Source organism: Centrocercus urophasianus, unplaced genomic scaffold (genome assembly GCF_019232065.1).
Source record: "Centrocercus urophasianus isolate 14NV4802_14NV808 unplaced genomic scaffold, USGS_Curo_1.0 seq_24, whole genome shotgun sequence".
Lineage (NCBI taxonomy): Eukaryota > Metazoa > Chordata > Aves > Galliformes > Phasianidae > Centrocercus > Centrocercus urophasianus.
The window spans coordinates 14,739,146-14,756,950 of record NW_024884800.1 but is presented as its reverse complement, the minus strand read 5'-3'; positions in this window follow the sequence as shown (position 1 = coordinate 14,756,950).

The following is a 17,805-nucleotide window of genomic DNA, read 5'->3' as shown; positions in this document are numbered from 1 at the left end:
TTCATACTTTATTTACAGCTATACAGTTAACTGTAATCCTAACCAGTGTATCTACCCCCATTCATGATACATACCTGTTCATCATACTTCAATCCAAGCTGACTCCTAGTTAAACATTTACAAAATAAAAGCCCACAAGTATTAGAATAATTTCTTATTTTGTAGTGTATTATAATGTCAAAATGGTAAATAAAAATACTTCCATTTTGCACTAAGTTTATTACCTTCTAGAACTGTTGAGAGTGCAAGCAACTCAACCTGAATTTTAATACTTATGAATGAGTGACTTGGAATTAATTCAAGCTTATTTTCATGTCATAAACCCTGCTGAGATATGAAAAATATGATTTTAGAATTTACTCTATTAATTTCTCTCTTTCTCTTTATTTATGGTTTTCATTGAGATGTGAAGATGCATTTTCAGAGGCACACGAAACCTTTAAAAAAGCCTGACAACAGCTTAGTTTTCCAGATCCAGAGCATTCAAGATAAGCTTCAAATATGAAATGCTGCCTGCTTATCTCAATTGGAATCCACATCCAAAGCGTTTCAAGTGAGTCATTATATTTTGCAGACTTTAGGTTGCTTTAGCAATCGGCAATACAGATTTCATTTGGAAATGGGATGAAATTCATAATTCAATTACAAGGATGACTGCCTAGTCCACTGAATAAAACAGACATAAAAGGTAAAATAAACAAAATTTCCACCTTACTTTAATGAGATTACTTAAAAGAAGTAAATTCAGTTAGATCGCCCACAAATAGTTGCTGAAAACACAGATACTCATTGCTTAAGTCCAGACTTAATTGTAGCATAAATTCAGTCTAAGCAGAATGCACTGAGTTGCAACTATGCTGTAGTAACTGAAAACATCACCCGTTAGGTTAATTCTAATATGCAGAGAAATCATACTTAAATAATGAGCAGTATTCAACTTAAAAGCATGTAAGTATGGTAGGTAGAATTTTGCCATCAAATAACAGCACCAAAAAGCAACTTAAAGGAATTATTAGGGCTGGAAATATTGATCTCCAGAATTGATACCACATTTAAAATCTAGCGAGATACACTAACGTTAATTCAATTAGCATAAATTTAATCTGTACAAAGATAATTGTTATTAACATTTGAACAAAGGGCAAAAAGTGGGTAAATAAACAATAGAGAAACTAATCTAGTTATAAAGGAAGAACTAAATTTATATGAAAACTGCTATGTTCTCATTACAGACAAGTACAGCAGTTTAATCTCGATTTAGTTCTTTTAAATTCCATTCACCATGCTTGATAAGTGCTTTACAGACTTTCTGGACTTCAGTCTGAGAAAGGCAAAAATGTGCACTTAAGCTGACTTTTCAACTTCACGTTCACAAGCTGTTGAAGTCTAAAGGCACACCTCAGATTGTGTCTCACATATCTTCTATTCAAGATCTTTGCTTCTAATTTACAGATACAGGATCCACTTTGGCATGTAACTACTGCTTCTGATCTGTCACACAGAAGTGCAGAGAATATCAGGCTGAGCGCTGTGTCTGATGCCATTCTGATACTCTGTTCCAAAGCAGAGTGAAATCCACCTTCATGCATCAACTTAGAACAGTTTACCCTAAATCTTTGTATCAAACCTCTCTAATTCATTAGAGTGCTCAAGTGCTGATGTGTATTTGTCAAAATTGCTGTTGTGCAGCAAATGCATGTTTTACATCATCAGTGAGAAGGAGGAACATTCTCACTAGCCAAATGAAACTTTTTGCTCTGTGGAGCACACGTTCCGCTCCTGCAGCTCCTTTGGGCACTTTTTCCTGTCCCCTTCACTCTTTTCCAAATTCATTTTTTTTTATCCTGGACAACTTCAGGATACAGCACCATAGAACAATAAACCCTTTTCCTAGGTTGCATTTGCACCAGCTGGGAAAACTCAGGTTTGCTCCAACCCATTTGTTTTATTCTTCTCATAGCTCTACCAGAAAATTATTTTGGTAAAACAGAGGCTAGTAACAGTGTGTACGCGGTCCTTGACATTAGAGGTATAAATCTCTTCTTTCTGACACAGGGGAAAAAGGCAATCCTTACTTTAGAACAATGGTTTCCACCAAAGTTATCCTTGGACATCAGTTCTCGTTCTTAAATTAACAACATTAAAGTTGATGAGAGAAGGAACAAGTTGGGGAACCCGACTTTTGCTTACTGAAAGCATTACCATAAACCCATACCACTTAATCTCACATAAAATGAAGAAAACTAGGGAAATACATCAGTTTTTATTTTGGTTTCTTACTGTTAATGCAACCATCAATACTGTAACTTATTTTACAGTCTGGATATAGGATAAACTGAAATGGATGTAAACAAAAGCAACTTCTTTGTCACAGTCTTGAAAGTAAGCCAAATCCCTACTTGTTCAAAATGACTTGGGGAAAGTAGTTCTTTGACGAGATACACAGGGATTTACTGAAAATGCTTACACTTCCTAAAGGGAAAATACTTCTATAATCTGTGCTAAGATTGAAAGGAAATCTAGAATGAGAGAAGGAAAAACAACAAACAACAACATACTATGAAACCACAACCAATATGACTTTCTACTGTCAGGAAATGTCTTCCAAAACCCAAGACATTTTCTGAACGAGCTCCAGAATTTGGAGAAATAGCCAAACAGTTGATTATATCTTTCAACTAAACCAAAAGCATACATTTAGAGGGATGGGCAACATTAACTAATCTGGAGAACAAGAATCCCAATATCACATTAGAATTCCAGCAATCATCATGCATTTTCATATGAAATACAGTTTCAGAGAGCTTCTATGTTGTTACTTTTTGTTGCTGTTGTTCACTTTTTTTTTTTTTTTTTTTTTTTTCAAAAAAAGAGATGCAGCTTGTTTCAACAACATTACAAAGATCTACTTACACTATCATCATAGTAAATGATGTTTTCCTTTACTGCAGTTGTTTTGGCTTCTTTGTTCTATGAACATGGGCTCTTCATTACATTTTTACTGTGGTCACTGAAAATCCCTTTGAACTATAACAAAGGTACCAAAGCTGGGGTCAGGGGGAACGGAGTGGGGAGTCGAGAGGGAGAGGACTAATGGGCAATAATTAAAAAAACCACCATGATTAATGGACAAAAGCATTAGCATTGCCCATTGTTGTTTGCAACTGAAAGAGTCTGAACAAATGATTACTTCAGCCACAGAATAGGTGGATTATATTAACTTGTAAATGCAGTGCTCTACAAATGCTTTCTTTTCAAAAAATATTTCCTGGTATCTGTCACTAAATGAATATATAAATTTCACCAAGGTTAAATAGAAGAGACAAAACCCACTGTTATAATTACAACTGAAAGATATTAAAACACACTATTCACTTCATGAATAAATACATATGGAGAATCACAGTGTTGTATTTGCTGCTGGTACAGCTGCTCCCAGGGGTGAGATAATAACTAGGAAGAAACAGCAAACTTGCACTCTCAGCAAAAATGGAAAAGTTTACGTACTAAAAATCTGTTACATAGTCACACACCCTTTTAGAGGAAAGCAATGAACAAACAGGTCAACATGTTTGGGCAACTAACCACCTCCCTCAGGACTCAATGAGCAAGGCACTGGTGGCAGAACAACCTTTTTTTTTTTTCCAGTGGCACATAAGCTCTGGCACACAGCTAAAATACCACAAGCATTTGAATGTTAAAAGGTTAAGAGAAGATCTGTTTTTCTGCGGGGCCATTTCTGCATTGTACCAAGTTCCCTCTGAAAGAAGCTATGAACTCCGATTTCCTCATTTAAAAGCACTCCTAGAAAAGATGAAGCGCTAATGTATCCAGCTCTATAATGCAATGCTTGAAAAGTTTGCAGAATAAGAAGGTGCTCAAGAAGATATTGGCATAATAGAAGTTCCCACAGTAAGAAGTCAGCTGATGTCATTCAATTTAGATTTTGTGGTCTTTGTGGCAGTTTATTAGCTATCTGCATATAAATATTATATCCCTTATTGAGTTCCTAGTATCAAAATGCCTTCCGTCTGTGTATGAATGAGTCTGTAGAACTTCTCATCTAATATTTATAGGTTATAACAACTTGAATACAGAAAACTCCATCTTTCGAGCAGTGCAGATTATGGGCACCGCTGGACATGCAAATACTGAATGTTTCCATCCTCAATAAGCACAAAATGACAGTATGAATTTATTCTTAAGGACAATTTCTCAGAAGATAAACAATTGACTTGGAATTCCTTCACAGAAAAATGAACAGAGAAAAATCACATGAGTTCAAACACTGGTATTGTACTCCTGGAACTAAAATTGAATTCTTTTTCAAATATTTTACCAAAAGAGACTTCAAAACTCATGATGCAACATCCTGTAGAGATTATGTCCCCAATACCTGAAATGACACAATTAACTCAAGCTAACAGTCTTGCTGTACTAAAAAACTGATCTGTAACTGAAAAAAAAAAAAAAAAAAAAAAAAAGCAGAACGCTTTTTTAATCCAAACAAGAACATCCTTTGTTACAGAATAAAACTGTTTTGTTTTTTTTTTTTTTTAATTTAATATCTAGAAATGCTTGTATCACTCTGCTTTGTTGATTTAAAAAAAAAAAATAAACCTACACTATCCTCCTTCCAAATGCCTACTTATGCCACACTACACGGTCTTATTTGTTCATCACCTTCAAGAAGTAACAACAAGGTAGCTTCAGTGCCTTCTCTTCACTGCTCTAAGCTCTGTAGTAAAAAACAAGGTCTTCAAAGTAAATTGAACAATTACCCTTTTGTCTGTCTGTGCCTCTGCTCAGCCATAAAATCATTCATTAACAAACTAAACCATTTGAAAACAAAACAGTAGCCTTCTTTTGTCTTCCAGCTCCAGGAGACAGTGATTTCATCTTCCTAAATCACAAGTACACTTCTCTGCAAAATGTTTTGAGACAGTCTTTCCTTCCACTGCTTTTTCTACAAGGTCGCTTTACCTTTCTATTACCTTCTCTAGAGCTATAAGTAAGTAAAAACCCTGCTTTGTGTAAGCACTGAATTGACAGCACAGGCTACGTTTTGCAAATGTGGAATCATTTAAAGTATTTAATGTTATTGAAGCCACTTCAGCTGAGAGTATGCATTCAAACTCTTGTGAACCACTCCTGAGAGCCCCATTCATTATTTACTTGTTACCATCTATTCTGCATTCAAATGAAGAATCAAAACAAGAAAAATGTTTGTTTCAACATAAATAAAACTCGATTCACACACTTGCCAAAATAAAGAAATGAACAAGCCTGAAAATTGTTTAAGATATGCAGAAAGCTAGTAATGAACACTTAATTTTTCATTTAAAAGAAGGTTCAAATCCATAACTTGAGTTGGGATCAACCTCTTAGTTTAAAACATTTAATATAAGAAGAGGTGGATTTGTTTGGAACTGTTTGAAAATGAAGTGTTTAAATCCGCACTTTAAAAAAAAAAAATCAGAAGAAAGATCAAGAGAGAAATGGTCAAAGAATACCAATGTACGAGCAGATTTGTGCTGATGTGTCATTTATCTTCTTGTTGCATCTGTCCTTACGAAAAGGGGGGGGGGAGGGGCTGAAATGCAAATTTATGAAACACGCATATAAAAAATATCAATTAGTTGTTAGAATTTGGGCCTGAGGTTATTACTTTATTCTATGGAGAGATAATACAAATGAAGCAGAAGTAAGAACTCCATTTCAGACTGATTTTAATGTAAAATTTCAAAGACACGCAGTATTAAAGCGGCATTGGTAAATATTATTATTGTTCCTCTGTTATTACAATTCTTTTGCAGTATTTCAAAAGCAAAACAAGATTATCCTAGTTGCCTTGTTATCACTTATAATTGGTTTAGGATGATTTGATTATTCTTACAGCTATCTGCTTACATGCTAAACAATTATTCTATACTCTATGAAACTGCTCAGCTCCAAAGTGGAACAAAAAGGCAGCATAATGTGTGCATGCAGACATTTCTACATGCCCTATCCCAGCATCCTGTTCACATCCCACTGGTCTCTCTCTTCTTGCCCCTAGGAAACCAAGCACCCCATGGCTGTCCAACTCACTTGTCAGGGCTGCTACTCTTTTCTCATTTCATTATCTGAGTGAGGAACCAAACACTATTAAGCATTAGCTGATAGTAACCATCTCACAAGCTCACAGTTCAAGCACCACACAACATTGACATGGAGTAACAACACTAAATTAAACTTGCTTTAGCGCACTTCAAGCACAAGAAAGATGCTAGATTATTTTAACTTCTAAAGAATAAAGAGTGAACAAAACATGCTTTGAACACAGAAGAATGAGCAACATTGGGGCTCACAGCTTTTACTTGCCAGTTTTTAATGGTATTTTTTCTTTTTTATCAGTTTACCAACCATTTCTGCATCACCCATATCTATACCATAAACTCACAGGAAAAAAAATCTTGAGAAATCCCTGTCTGACAACAAATTACAATCTTGTTGACTTTACTCTATGCCAAAGTCACTGAAGTTGAGCACTGAAGTTAGAGATCTGCGGGAAAGCCTATTTGCATCTCAGCTACTTTGTCATGATTATATGCAAAAATACTTTGCCAGACTCCATGCAACAAAGAAATGCCACTGGAAGGACTAAAGCACCTTTAAATTCACTATGCTTTTGTTTAAAACTACATGCCATAATTATACAAAATGGTTTTTAAGTCAGGTATTACTAATCATGCCTTCTCAGAGTGACAATGTGCTCATAGTCATATTGGCTTCCAGCGTTCCAAATGAGTTAACAGCTATAAGAAAGTGTGCTAGAATCAGGTTTAATTGAAACCTGTAGCAACAATAGAAGTTAATATAGCAGAAACACATTAAAAACTAACCAAAACAAACTTCAAAGTTGCTGCTTTCACAAACACGCAGTCTATTGACCTTGAGCAGATTTTTATAAGGTTACTCTTTCACCCTTAAAATTGATCAGCATTTATTTGTGAGAAAGGTCAGTAAAACAATTGCTTTAAGTTATATTCTTAATGTAGCCCTTGCTTCTGTTTAAATACATATAAAGATCAGGGACCTTTTTTAAAATTCCATTATCTATTTAATTTATGAAAATAATTGCCTCATCGTCTCTGATATGACCCAATAGATAACATCTTTCACTTTATAGCAACTGTAGCAGGAAAAAAAAGGAAAGACAGACATCCTCTGTCTGGGCTAGGACAAAGATACAGGAACTGAAATCTGAAGAAACAACTAGGATTTCCAGGGCAACTTTGGACAGCTTCCATGTCAACACAATTCAATTCTGTAATAATATCTTTTCTCAGCTCCATAAAAACGTGTTCCTGAAGCAAGTCCCTTCAATCAGAGGATTGCTACTATGTTAAAAAGTACTTCACCCCAAAGTAGATAAATATATTATTTAGGTATAAGGTGTCATTTCACAAATCTTGTTTGAAAACCCAGATCTGGTTAAATGTTTTTCTTCTAAGAATGCAGCAGAAAGAACACATCTTTCCATGACTAAGTTCTACGACCTTAAGACATGCCTTGTTGGAATATTAAGACAAAGGTACATTGATCCTACCTCTATATTTAAGTGTTCACACCAGGTTTTGCAGCACTGGAAATTCCTTCACTCTAAATTTTTCAGCCTGATGGTACCTTCCTAAAATGGGGCATTTATGAGGAAATGTCACTTTCCTCCCCACTAGCTTCTTCTCCTAGCCATCATGACAGAAGTTATCCAAAGCTTGCATTTAATACAATTCTTCCCAGATATAGCAAGTGTGCTATGGTCTGCATGTGCAATACAAGTAAGTTCTAGCAGAAATTCAGCAAACTGTAGCATTGCCAACCACAGTCCTCAGCCTATCAGCTTTGCCTTCACAATCTTGCCTTTCAAGAAGATTTTAAAGAGATGTTTGCTGCATTCCTCAACATCTTGGTAAGTTCATGCTTTCAGAAGAAACCAGCTTAAAATTAAGGACGTCTCACTTGTGTTGACCCCTATCCTATCTCTGACACCTGTTAGCAATTATATGCTTTCTTCTACAGCCTTTTCTTTTCACCTTTTTGATTACAGCAGCACGTGCTGCAGCCTAGAGGCCTTTCCCTGATCACATTGGTTTCTCATTGGGTACAAGAAGTCGTCCAGCACCATGACATCCTGTCTTGTGTTCTATTTATCTACCAAAGAGCTGCAAAGCAAATAGTTTGCCTAAAAAGACTTTCAGAAGAGTTTTCTTCCATATTTACTTTTAATCGACGGGAAATTACGTAAGTGCATTCAATAGTTTTGCTGCACTGTTATTTCTCTAACAGCAGTTAAATAAAAATCACAGAAAGCATTCCTGTCTCAAAATCATTCTTTTTATATATCTTAAAAAAAAAAAAACAAACAACCCTCAGTCATAATCAGCATAAAGTAGAACATTACCGATTTAGATAAAAAGGTAGCTGCATGGCTTAAGCCAGTTCCACTGTGAGGGGGCTGGCACCAAAACCTGCTGTGAGGAGGAAACCTAACTTGAAGCCAGCACTTAGAAGCACAGTAATGATACTCTTGTTGGGGCATATCTCAGAGCTGCTCTGGTCTAAGAATTACGTTAAGGAGATTTTGGCCATTTTCTTTCTAGGATGAAAATTCTCTCTTCTCTCTGAAGGGCAATCTACAGATGTGCAATACATGCCACACACAGAAGCTGTTATACTGGATTCTGGGAGATTAGCTGTGCCAATATTATCTATGCCAATACAAATAACTCAGATATTAAATATTTACAGGAAATGAGCTCGTAAATGCAATTAAACTGTTTTTTGATATTCATACAGTTTCTCCACATTCCAGCCAGCATTGATACCTAGCACTTGTCTCCATGGGGACTAAAATCCTTTAATAAACTGGGTTTAATTTTTTGAAACCAAAGGATTAGGAAAAAAAAAAAAAAAAAAAAAAAAAAAAGGTGTTTAGTGTACCTCATGGTGATCAAATGCAATATTACTACTTCCTGATGAAGAAGAAGGCTTGATGAAGAGCACAGGTGCAGGTAGGAGCCTAAAAGGATGCTGCAGCCTGCAGTCATAATCTCCTGGGTGTTTCACATCTGAATAAACGAGTTGTATCATCATTCTTTTATTTGAATAATCCCTCCTTGGAAAAAAAAATTCTAATCTGTTCATTGCGCAAAGCACAGAAGAAAATGTGATAATAAGCTGAGACTATTACTTATCTATTGTAATTCATAAAACAAGAAATTAGGCAATTATGTTAATGAGATAATATTCGCAGCCCAGACTTTAAAGAATTATTATACAAATCACATCATGAATAAGGAAGGAAAGCAAAAGAAAAGTTTGTGCAGAATCAAACCACTATGCCAGAAAGCATAAACCCTACTGAATGTCAATGTGAATTAATGGAATTCAATCACACATTTTCATACTTTTCTAAACATGGAAGACAGCATGCTGAAACCATTCCACCATAGGTGCTAGCCTGCAGAGAGAACACGCAGGCTGCACTGAAATTATTTTCAGAAAAACTGACAGAAGCCATATTGCCATACCTTCAATCTACCTGAACTCTCCATTTTCTTCAGTTCAAACCAAAAATTTGATGCTTTACTGGGTAGCACAGCATGCTTTTCCAGCCAGATTCTGCAAATCAGAATGCTGTAAAAAGCTCTTTCAAAAATGACTATGGGCAACAGGGTCCCATAAATAAAAAGCCATACGTGAGAATAGGTGCACATGTTCCAATGACCCTGTGATAGAAGGGATACTTTGTTAATTGATCTCAGAAAAAGGAAAGCATGATGAAGAGCTGAGCCCAGGACTGAGAGGTCAGGACTGAGAGGTGAGCACTGAGAGGGCAGAATAACTTCAAGTTACTTTGCTGACTCTCCTGATGAGCTGCACCATGCCTCCTCCTCCTCCTCTAACTGTCCTCCCTCCAGCAGCCAGGGAACCTCCTCATCTAAGAGAGCTCAAGTGCTTTCACAGAAAATCAGAGTTCAGAAATCCTCAGATTTATGTAATATTCAAATACAAATATTTTAATAATCTCTTACTGTGGGATTCTAACACACCTTCTTTCATATGGCTTAAAGTTCAGTGACCTGATAAGAAAACTCCAGCAAGTTACACCACTCAGCTAACCTACTCTAAGATGTTTGAGCTCTAAAAAGAGAATGCTTCAGATAATGGAAAAGTATCCTTAAACTCCGGCAATGCAGCTGTGGAAAACTGCATTTACCTGAAGGTGTTATTCCACAGTAAGACCAATGAGGCCATGAACAAAACCCCACCAGCCCCCTTTAAAACTAAAAGGTCAACACATTCATTTCTCAGTTCGTTAAACTATGATCTCTATGGCATTTTTTAAAAGGTAGGTTGATGAGCTAAAGCTAATTCTAATGACAATGGGAGAAGAGCCAAAGAAAAGTTTGAAAGCAAGGAGCTGCATGACCTTGATCAGTGGCTTGCTCCATCAGCAGCAGGCCAGAGCCGTGGCAAAGGCTAAGGAAAAAGCATCTTGTGCCCAAAAGGATGGAAAGATGAACAACACCAAAACAATGCTATTGATTATCTCATCACTTCAGCTCTTGTCCTCCCTATCCAGCAAAAAGAAAGGTTACACCTGGGACAGCTCAGCCTTTCATGAAAGGGAAATCAAATAGGATTTACTACTTCTCTGATGTATGACTGACTTTTGTAATGAGGAGGAGGGGATTGCGATCCTGGGAAAGCTTTTCTCATTAAACTGTCAATTCTGTGTTTCTGAAAAATTGATTAAGCAAGGTATGTTGATGATCCTGTGAATTTTAACAACTTGAAGTCAATTACACCAGCAACCCAGCGCAGAGTTTCAATATTGATGCTGGGACATTATCTTTTACATCTGAATGAAATAAAGTCTTTAAAACCCAGGGTCAGGAGGGAAAGTTGTGCAAGTGCAAAAGGCAGCTCCCTCTGTCTAGCTGTCATAAAACACACTGTTGTTTATAGCACTTAACAGTAACTACAACAGGTTACTTAGAAAACACAACAAGGCATCACTTCTCAGAGCCTAAAATTATCATGATGGAGACAGCCTTCCTTCTCGCTTTAGCTGACAATCAGATTACATGAGGGGAGGTGAAACGGAAGCCATCAGCACAGAAAGTCTACAGTGTTTGCTATTTTTAGCTTTTTAAGCTGCAAACGAGGCAGGCTGCTACTGTCAGGAACAGGAGTCACACGTCCCCTTAAATCCCTGCTGGAGGAGCGCAATATTCACATGCCCTCCTGAAACATTACTGTGGGACATACGGGAACAAAGCCAACAAATCAAAGAGAAAAACAAATGAAGACACCTTGTAATAGATAAACTGTCAGAATTAGTCCAGAAATACAAATTGAAATGTCTTACTGGGGAGTACTTGACTTTTTGTCCGACACTAACAAGTTCTGTGAAAAAGGAATACGCTTGCACTCTATGCAAAGCTGCAATCAGTGAAAGCAGTGCTCTGTTTCCAAATGTGATGTTTCCAAGACTGTTGGTAGAGAATGATCAATTTTATACGTTAAATATCATCATTAGTTTAGAAATCATATTGCTATTACAATCACTGAGAAAAACAACTATTTTAGTGAAGCACTGCCCTTCATGAAGCGATTGCATCAAGTTAACATCAGAAAAGTTTTCTGAAGGTTGGTTTTAATCATTTTTAGAAAGTCAATGCTTAGGAAAATATGCTTAGGGAGTGAGCATATGTATTTCCATATCAGTTCAATAATTCATATGAACACAAAAGCTTAATGGTGTACCTAACTTTTTGAGGGGGAAGAGCAATATGTTGGGTAAAACACAGTTTTCAAATACAGGGAGGCAATTCTCTGCATTAATAAATTAAGATTTAACCTATAAAACACATCTTATAAACCCAAAGGACAATCAGAATGCACTGTCAAAACTTCATCCTTGTGTCCTAGACTGGCTACTGCCCCAGCATTACTTGTTACCATAGGTGCCTATGCAGCTGACATTTTGCAGAGAATCACAGAATCACAAACCAAGATTTCCACAATATGTTTGATTTTACTGCACATGCTTTACAAAGAATGGTTATATTGCACTTCTAGTGCAAACACATTCAGTATGTTCTACTTCACAGATCAAAACAAAAAGGGACTAAGAGTTAACACTTGATTCTCCACAGGCCAGACTATCACAAAGGCTGAACAAAGTAACTACAAGCACGACTTGAATGAAATTATTTCATTAAGATTTAACTTGAAATTTAAGTTATTAACTCTGGTTTTGGAGAAAAATCAGAGAATGCTTTTCTTTCTCTTGGCACTAAGTTTATTTTACATTTCAGCTACTTTTCAAATACTTTTAATATTACCCTTGTGCAACAGCAACCATCAGTTCAGGTCTGATTGATATCTATATGCTGACCCACATGTCCCAAATCAAGAGCAATCTCACCAGCACAAAAGATTAACAACAACAACCACCCAGGAGAGTACTTGGTAAATTATTTTGTGCAGTCTCTGCCTCTCTGTTCTAAAACTAAGCCTGGGGAGCATTAGCCTGCTGTGGTAGTTTCTTTAGACAACATTTAACCTTAAGCACTGCATACCTCTATGCAGTCACTGTCAGTCACCTGACACTGCACCAGTCTTTAAGTACTTGCTACAGTAAAATGACTGAAGTGCTATTTTCACTATTCTCAAACTTGTGTAAGGATTCCACATCATTAGTATTTCTTAAGAATCTGTTCTTAAGCAGGGAAAAAAAAGCATTAGTGTAGACTACATTCGAAAATATGTACACATATATGTTAAAAAACAAAGCTGTTATTTTCCTTCAATTAAAAACAAAGATGATCAATATAAGCAACATCCATCTTGAAAGCACTAGTATAATATGAGGGCTGCTCTGAAAGTAATGCCTTGTATTTCGTTATCTTAGCCCACAGTACCAGAGGCAGATGGTGGTACAGCAGTAGAGGCTAAACCTTCCCACCAACATCCCATTCCATTTTGTGCCCAGGAGACTGTTGGCAGCAGAGGGGCAGTCCGACAGAATGATGTCTCACACGGATATGCATATGAAGCAAAAGGGGTGGAATTGAATTCCTCCAGAGGAGAAAATGGCATTCTCAATCCCACTAACATTCACTGATGATGGCTGAACATTGATGGAGACCAAACAGCAGAGAATCTCCACTGGTGCAGATTGTTACGACCCCAGCATGCAGGTTCTTGTCCATTGCTGGCAAAAACATGGAGCTAATGGTGGTAACTATATTGAGAAAGTATTCTGTGGCTGCGAATGTGCTCAAACTGTTACTGTGCTCCTCGTATCTGTTGTAATTTCCATAGAAATAAAAAGGAGGCATTACTTTCAGACCAACCTCTATGAGACCAACCTCTATACTTCAAACAAGTTTACAGACTTACAAGAACAAGTCCCACAGCTATTTATTGCTTAGTATTTTATTGCCTCCAGTTAGCAGTTGTATGGGAACTGCTGAGTCACGGCCTGAACCTCTGATTAATCACCTGAGGTGAGCCTTGAGTCAGCCAGAGGAGCACAGGTGAAGGCAATTCTCCTGTGATGCCGGAAGGGGTGGAGCCAGGCTCCACCCCTCCTGGACCTATTTAAGAGCTGGCTACCAGAGGGGAAGGATCTCTTCTGGAGATCCCCTCTTTTGGTATCTTCTGGTGAGCTCAACCCAAGGGTAAGCTCTTCCATTTATTCTCTTTTGTGATCGTTGTCTGCTTTGCCTTACTCTCTTGATTATATTGCAATTCTAACATCTTGGTTATACAAATTATAACATCTTGGTTATACAGCAGTACACAGACAAGTGGAATGAATCAATTGTATACATAAAGAGCATGCTTAGGTATGCTTATAGATTTTATTTTTATTTTATTTTTTTAAGCATCAGAACTCAAGATGTTTTCATGCTCAAAATTAATTAAAAAGCTTGAAACATTTAACATGAAGCTCTTTTCTGAGTGGTTACTCTGCTCTTCTGTTATCAGCTACTTCAGATGTATCAACTGCAAGGACATTTTTACGTTTTTAATACACCGTAACACAAAATACAAACTAGCAAATAGTGTAAATTAATCATGGCTAACACTAAGTCAAACTTAGGGCAGGTTAACTGATATTCCAAAGTTCCTACTCACTGTGCTCACATTTCTGCCTTTCTCCTAGTGGAGTACAAAGTTTTCATTATTTTACTTTAGGTTTTGTACTAATACATTAAATCCTCTATAACAACGCCACACAAAACCCCATTCACCAAATCAATTAGCTCATTCAATTTTTAAGAGGTTGGACCAGTGCTATATTGAAGTTTTAAAGCAGTTCTAGAGGCAAATTCTACGAAGACCTACATTTTTAAGTCGCTTTTATTGGATTGTTTCACTGCTCACCTTCGGGACTTTAAAATATCAGATTAGAGCTTGTGAATTCCAGACTTCTGTTGATAAAATTGGATTCCTCAAAGTTTGACCTGTGGCAATGGTTTTGTTTTGCTTTGCTTTCTTCCCCAGCGGCAGCACTTTACAGAACAAATGAAATACGCAACAGTCAGAGAACGACTGAGTGGATGCTGCACCAAATATTGTCACAACAACACTCACATGGTAGGAAAAGGAAAAGATGACAGTTAAAAGGGACAAAAATGATTTAATGGCATTCATTTTCTCCCTCACCCGACAGATTGCCCATTGGTTCAAAAATTGATGTGAGGCACATTTTGCTGATAAATCAAACTAGCCTACATTAATCTTTAAAATGAGAGCTGTTCAAGCCTTTGTATACTCAAGGAGGTGGTTTTTTTTTTTTCCCCAACAGTGAAATTTTTACACGTCTACAAACATTGCAGACACGTTTCTGAGTGCGGGCTGAACAGGGAGCAATTCAGCAAGTGTTGGATTTAGTTCAACTGCGAAGCCTAGTAAATGACATGGCATCTGCATTCCCTCTTTGTCCAGAAAACAGGGCTTCTCACTGACATGCAAAGGCTGCCCATTACAGTGATGGCACTGGGATATAATGCATTTCACACTAGGTTGAATTCCATCTTCCCATTATTCAGCATTGCAAGCAAATTACATTTTAGCCTTAAATCATAGGCTTAGATGAACAGAGAGGAAAAGGTGATTTTCCCTCCCTACTTTCCCCTCTGTATAGTTTTAGGCAGCTGTGATGCTTTTCACAGATATATGTGCTCAACACAGATTCTTCAGAGCCTTTTAAAATCCCTTCCCAGAAATGTAGCATCTTTTCTCTCAGAAATCTTTCCCCCCACTTCACGTAAACTTAGAATATTTTTTCCTTGTTAAATTTCTGCTGAATTCCCAATATCTAATACACAGTAGCTATACAATAAAGATGATTTAGATTACAAATAAAGCACGCTATTTTACCATGTGGATAATTAAAGCTTACAACAATTTACCTACAGGTGTGCTCAATTCCCCATCAGTCAAAGTCTCCGAATTACCATTCAGTATCTCTTAGAATCATAGAATGGGTAGGGTTGGAAGGGACCTCAAGGATCATGAAGCTCGAACCAACACCCCTGCCATGCGCAGGGCCACCTTGAATGCTTCCAGGGACAGGGCAACCACAACTTCTCTGAGCAGGCTGTTCAGCACCTCACCACTCTCTTGGTAAAAAACTTTCCACTCATATTCAACCTAGATCTTCCCTTCTTCAACTTAAAACCATTTATTATATAATAAGTCCTAAATCAATCAAGAATCATTTTACCTGATGTAAAAGTTACACAGGAAGTTGCATTACACAGAACAAACCAAATTATTATTATAGGCTATTTAACTTTAATATCTGTTAATATTTAATTAGAAAAATAACACAAAGGCCCCATAAATCCCACACAGTTACCATGTGGAAAGATCAGCAAGTAAACCTAAACAGGAAAAGTCTTATATGTGAGAAAGCACAACAGGGAGGTGTAATATTTCAGTTAAGACCAGCATCTCAGAGTCACCAAAAGCTTCTTGAAAACACTAAATTCAATATGGGTGAAGACAGTAGAAGTCTAATGTAGAAAAAATCCTCCTTGGTCTTGAGAAATGAAGGAAGGCAGCTTGAGCATACCCATTGAGTTTGGCCTACATATATCTTACAGCACTATTAATACTAAAGTTATTAAACAGGATTATTGTCAGCAATTAATTAGCAGTGACATTCAAAATAATCAAAGAGCAGCCAAATGAATATCTGCATATTAAGCAGGTTGAAAAAAAATAGCTGCTATGAATGAACAAAACAAGGTAAACTTAAACTTGCAATGTAGTCTTGGTGACTTCATAGAAAGTCAACTTTACAAGGCAATAGAACTGTTGAGATATTTATTTTTTTTTACTTAGAGTAACATCTTCCCTTCCAAAAAGTTTTTATATGAAAACAGTGACTGAGGAAATGTGCAAGATATAATACATGCATTTACGTACATGGGGTAACATCTTTAAACCACTAACAACCAATTTCTGAAGAACCAAGAGTCCTTTTTTTCCCCAAGTGATTCTTGTCTTACGAAAGAAAGTGGTTAGCAGAGCAGGGTACTTAAAGGCCAAAGAAGGAAATCTTATTTACTTTTTTTTTTTTCCCCCCACATTTTTAGTAGAGCATGCTCCATCAGAAATGGTAATGACACGCCACAAAGCTCTTTTTCCAGTAGCTACTGGTGTTGCTGTATCAGCTATGCCAGAGGCTTGGACTCACCCTCTGACAGCTGATGTAGCTGCGCAGGTCTCAGGCTGCAGGGAGTGCTTGAGGCCTCTCTGTGCAGCCTGGTCTGTCAGTCAGCTGTCCTGCAGAAGGTGTACTGCTCTTGATGAGTTGAGGCATCAGGACGGGGAACTGCCCAAGGAAGTAATCCAGCTTCTCAGTATTTGAGAAGATGTGCAGGAAACAGATGGGCATTCAGTGTGATTACGCAGCTTCAGAAGATCCAATCCCTCACACCAGTGGAGTTGCTGGGAGGCTCTGTGCCATGAGAAATGGCACATCCCAACACTGTTGAGGATAGCTGGAATGCGGTCACTTCTCATACTGTGAGAAAGGCTCCTACTCCTTCTAAAGACTCACAACAGGTTCCTCAGTTGTAGCTCTTGAAACTGAGGAGGTTTCCAGTACTTGATATAGCAGTTAACAACATTGCCTGTGGCAGAGGGCTTGGAAATTGATGACCCTAGAGGTCCTTTCCAACCTTAGCCATTCTATGATTCTCTGAATGTAATGTTAGATTCTAGCAGCTTGAATGCTACCACTTAGTTACCAAAATGTAAGGGAATAATCCTAACTGAAGAAAACTTGTTATTACAAGCGAATGCCAAAGCACAGAGTATTTCTACTACAAATATAATATTTCTATTAGGTCATTTTATCTTTTAAAATATTTTTCTCTTAGATCGACTGTGCCTGAATTCAGGCAAAACTAGCCTCTATCCCCACTTATCAGGGGAAATGTAAGCTCTATCCCTTACATTCAAAACAACAGAGAACAAAAGTATCGTATATTACTAATATTAACTTTCACACTTTTTGAATAAATAAAGTTTGGAAAACAATACATAAATTTCTTTTTTTTTTTTTTTGTTTTGTTTTGTTTTTAGTATCAGGTAGATGGCAAATAAATGTTACTATCTACCAAAATTAATGTATTTTTCTCTATTGAAAAAAACAACCTTCATTTTCTATGTTTCAGAACTACTGCATTCTGCAAGTATCATTCAAGCCAGCAAATCACTTGAATATAC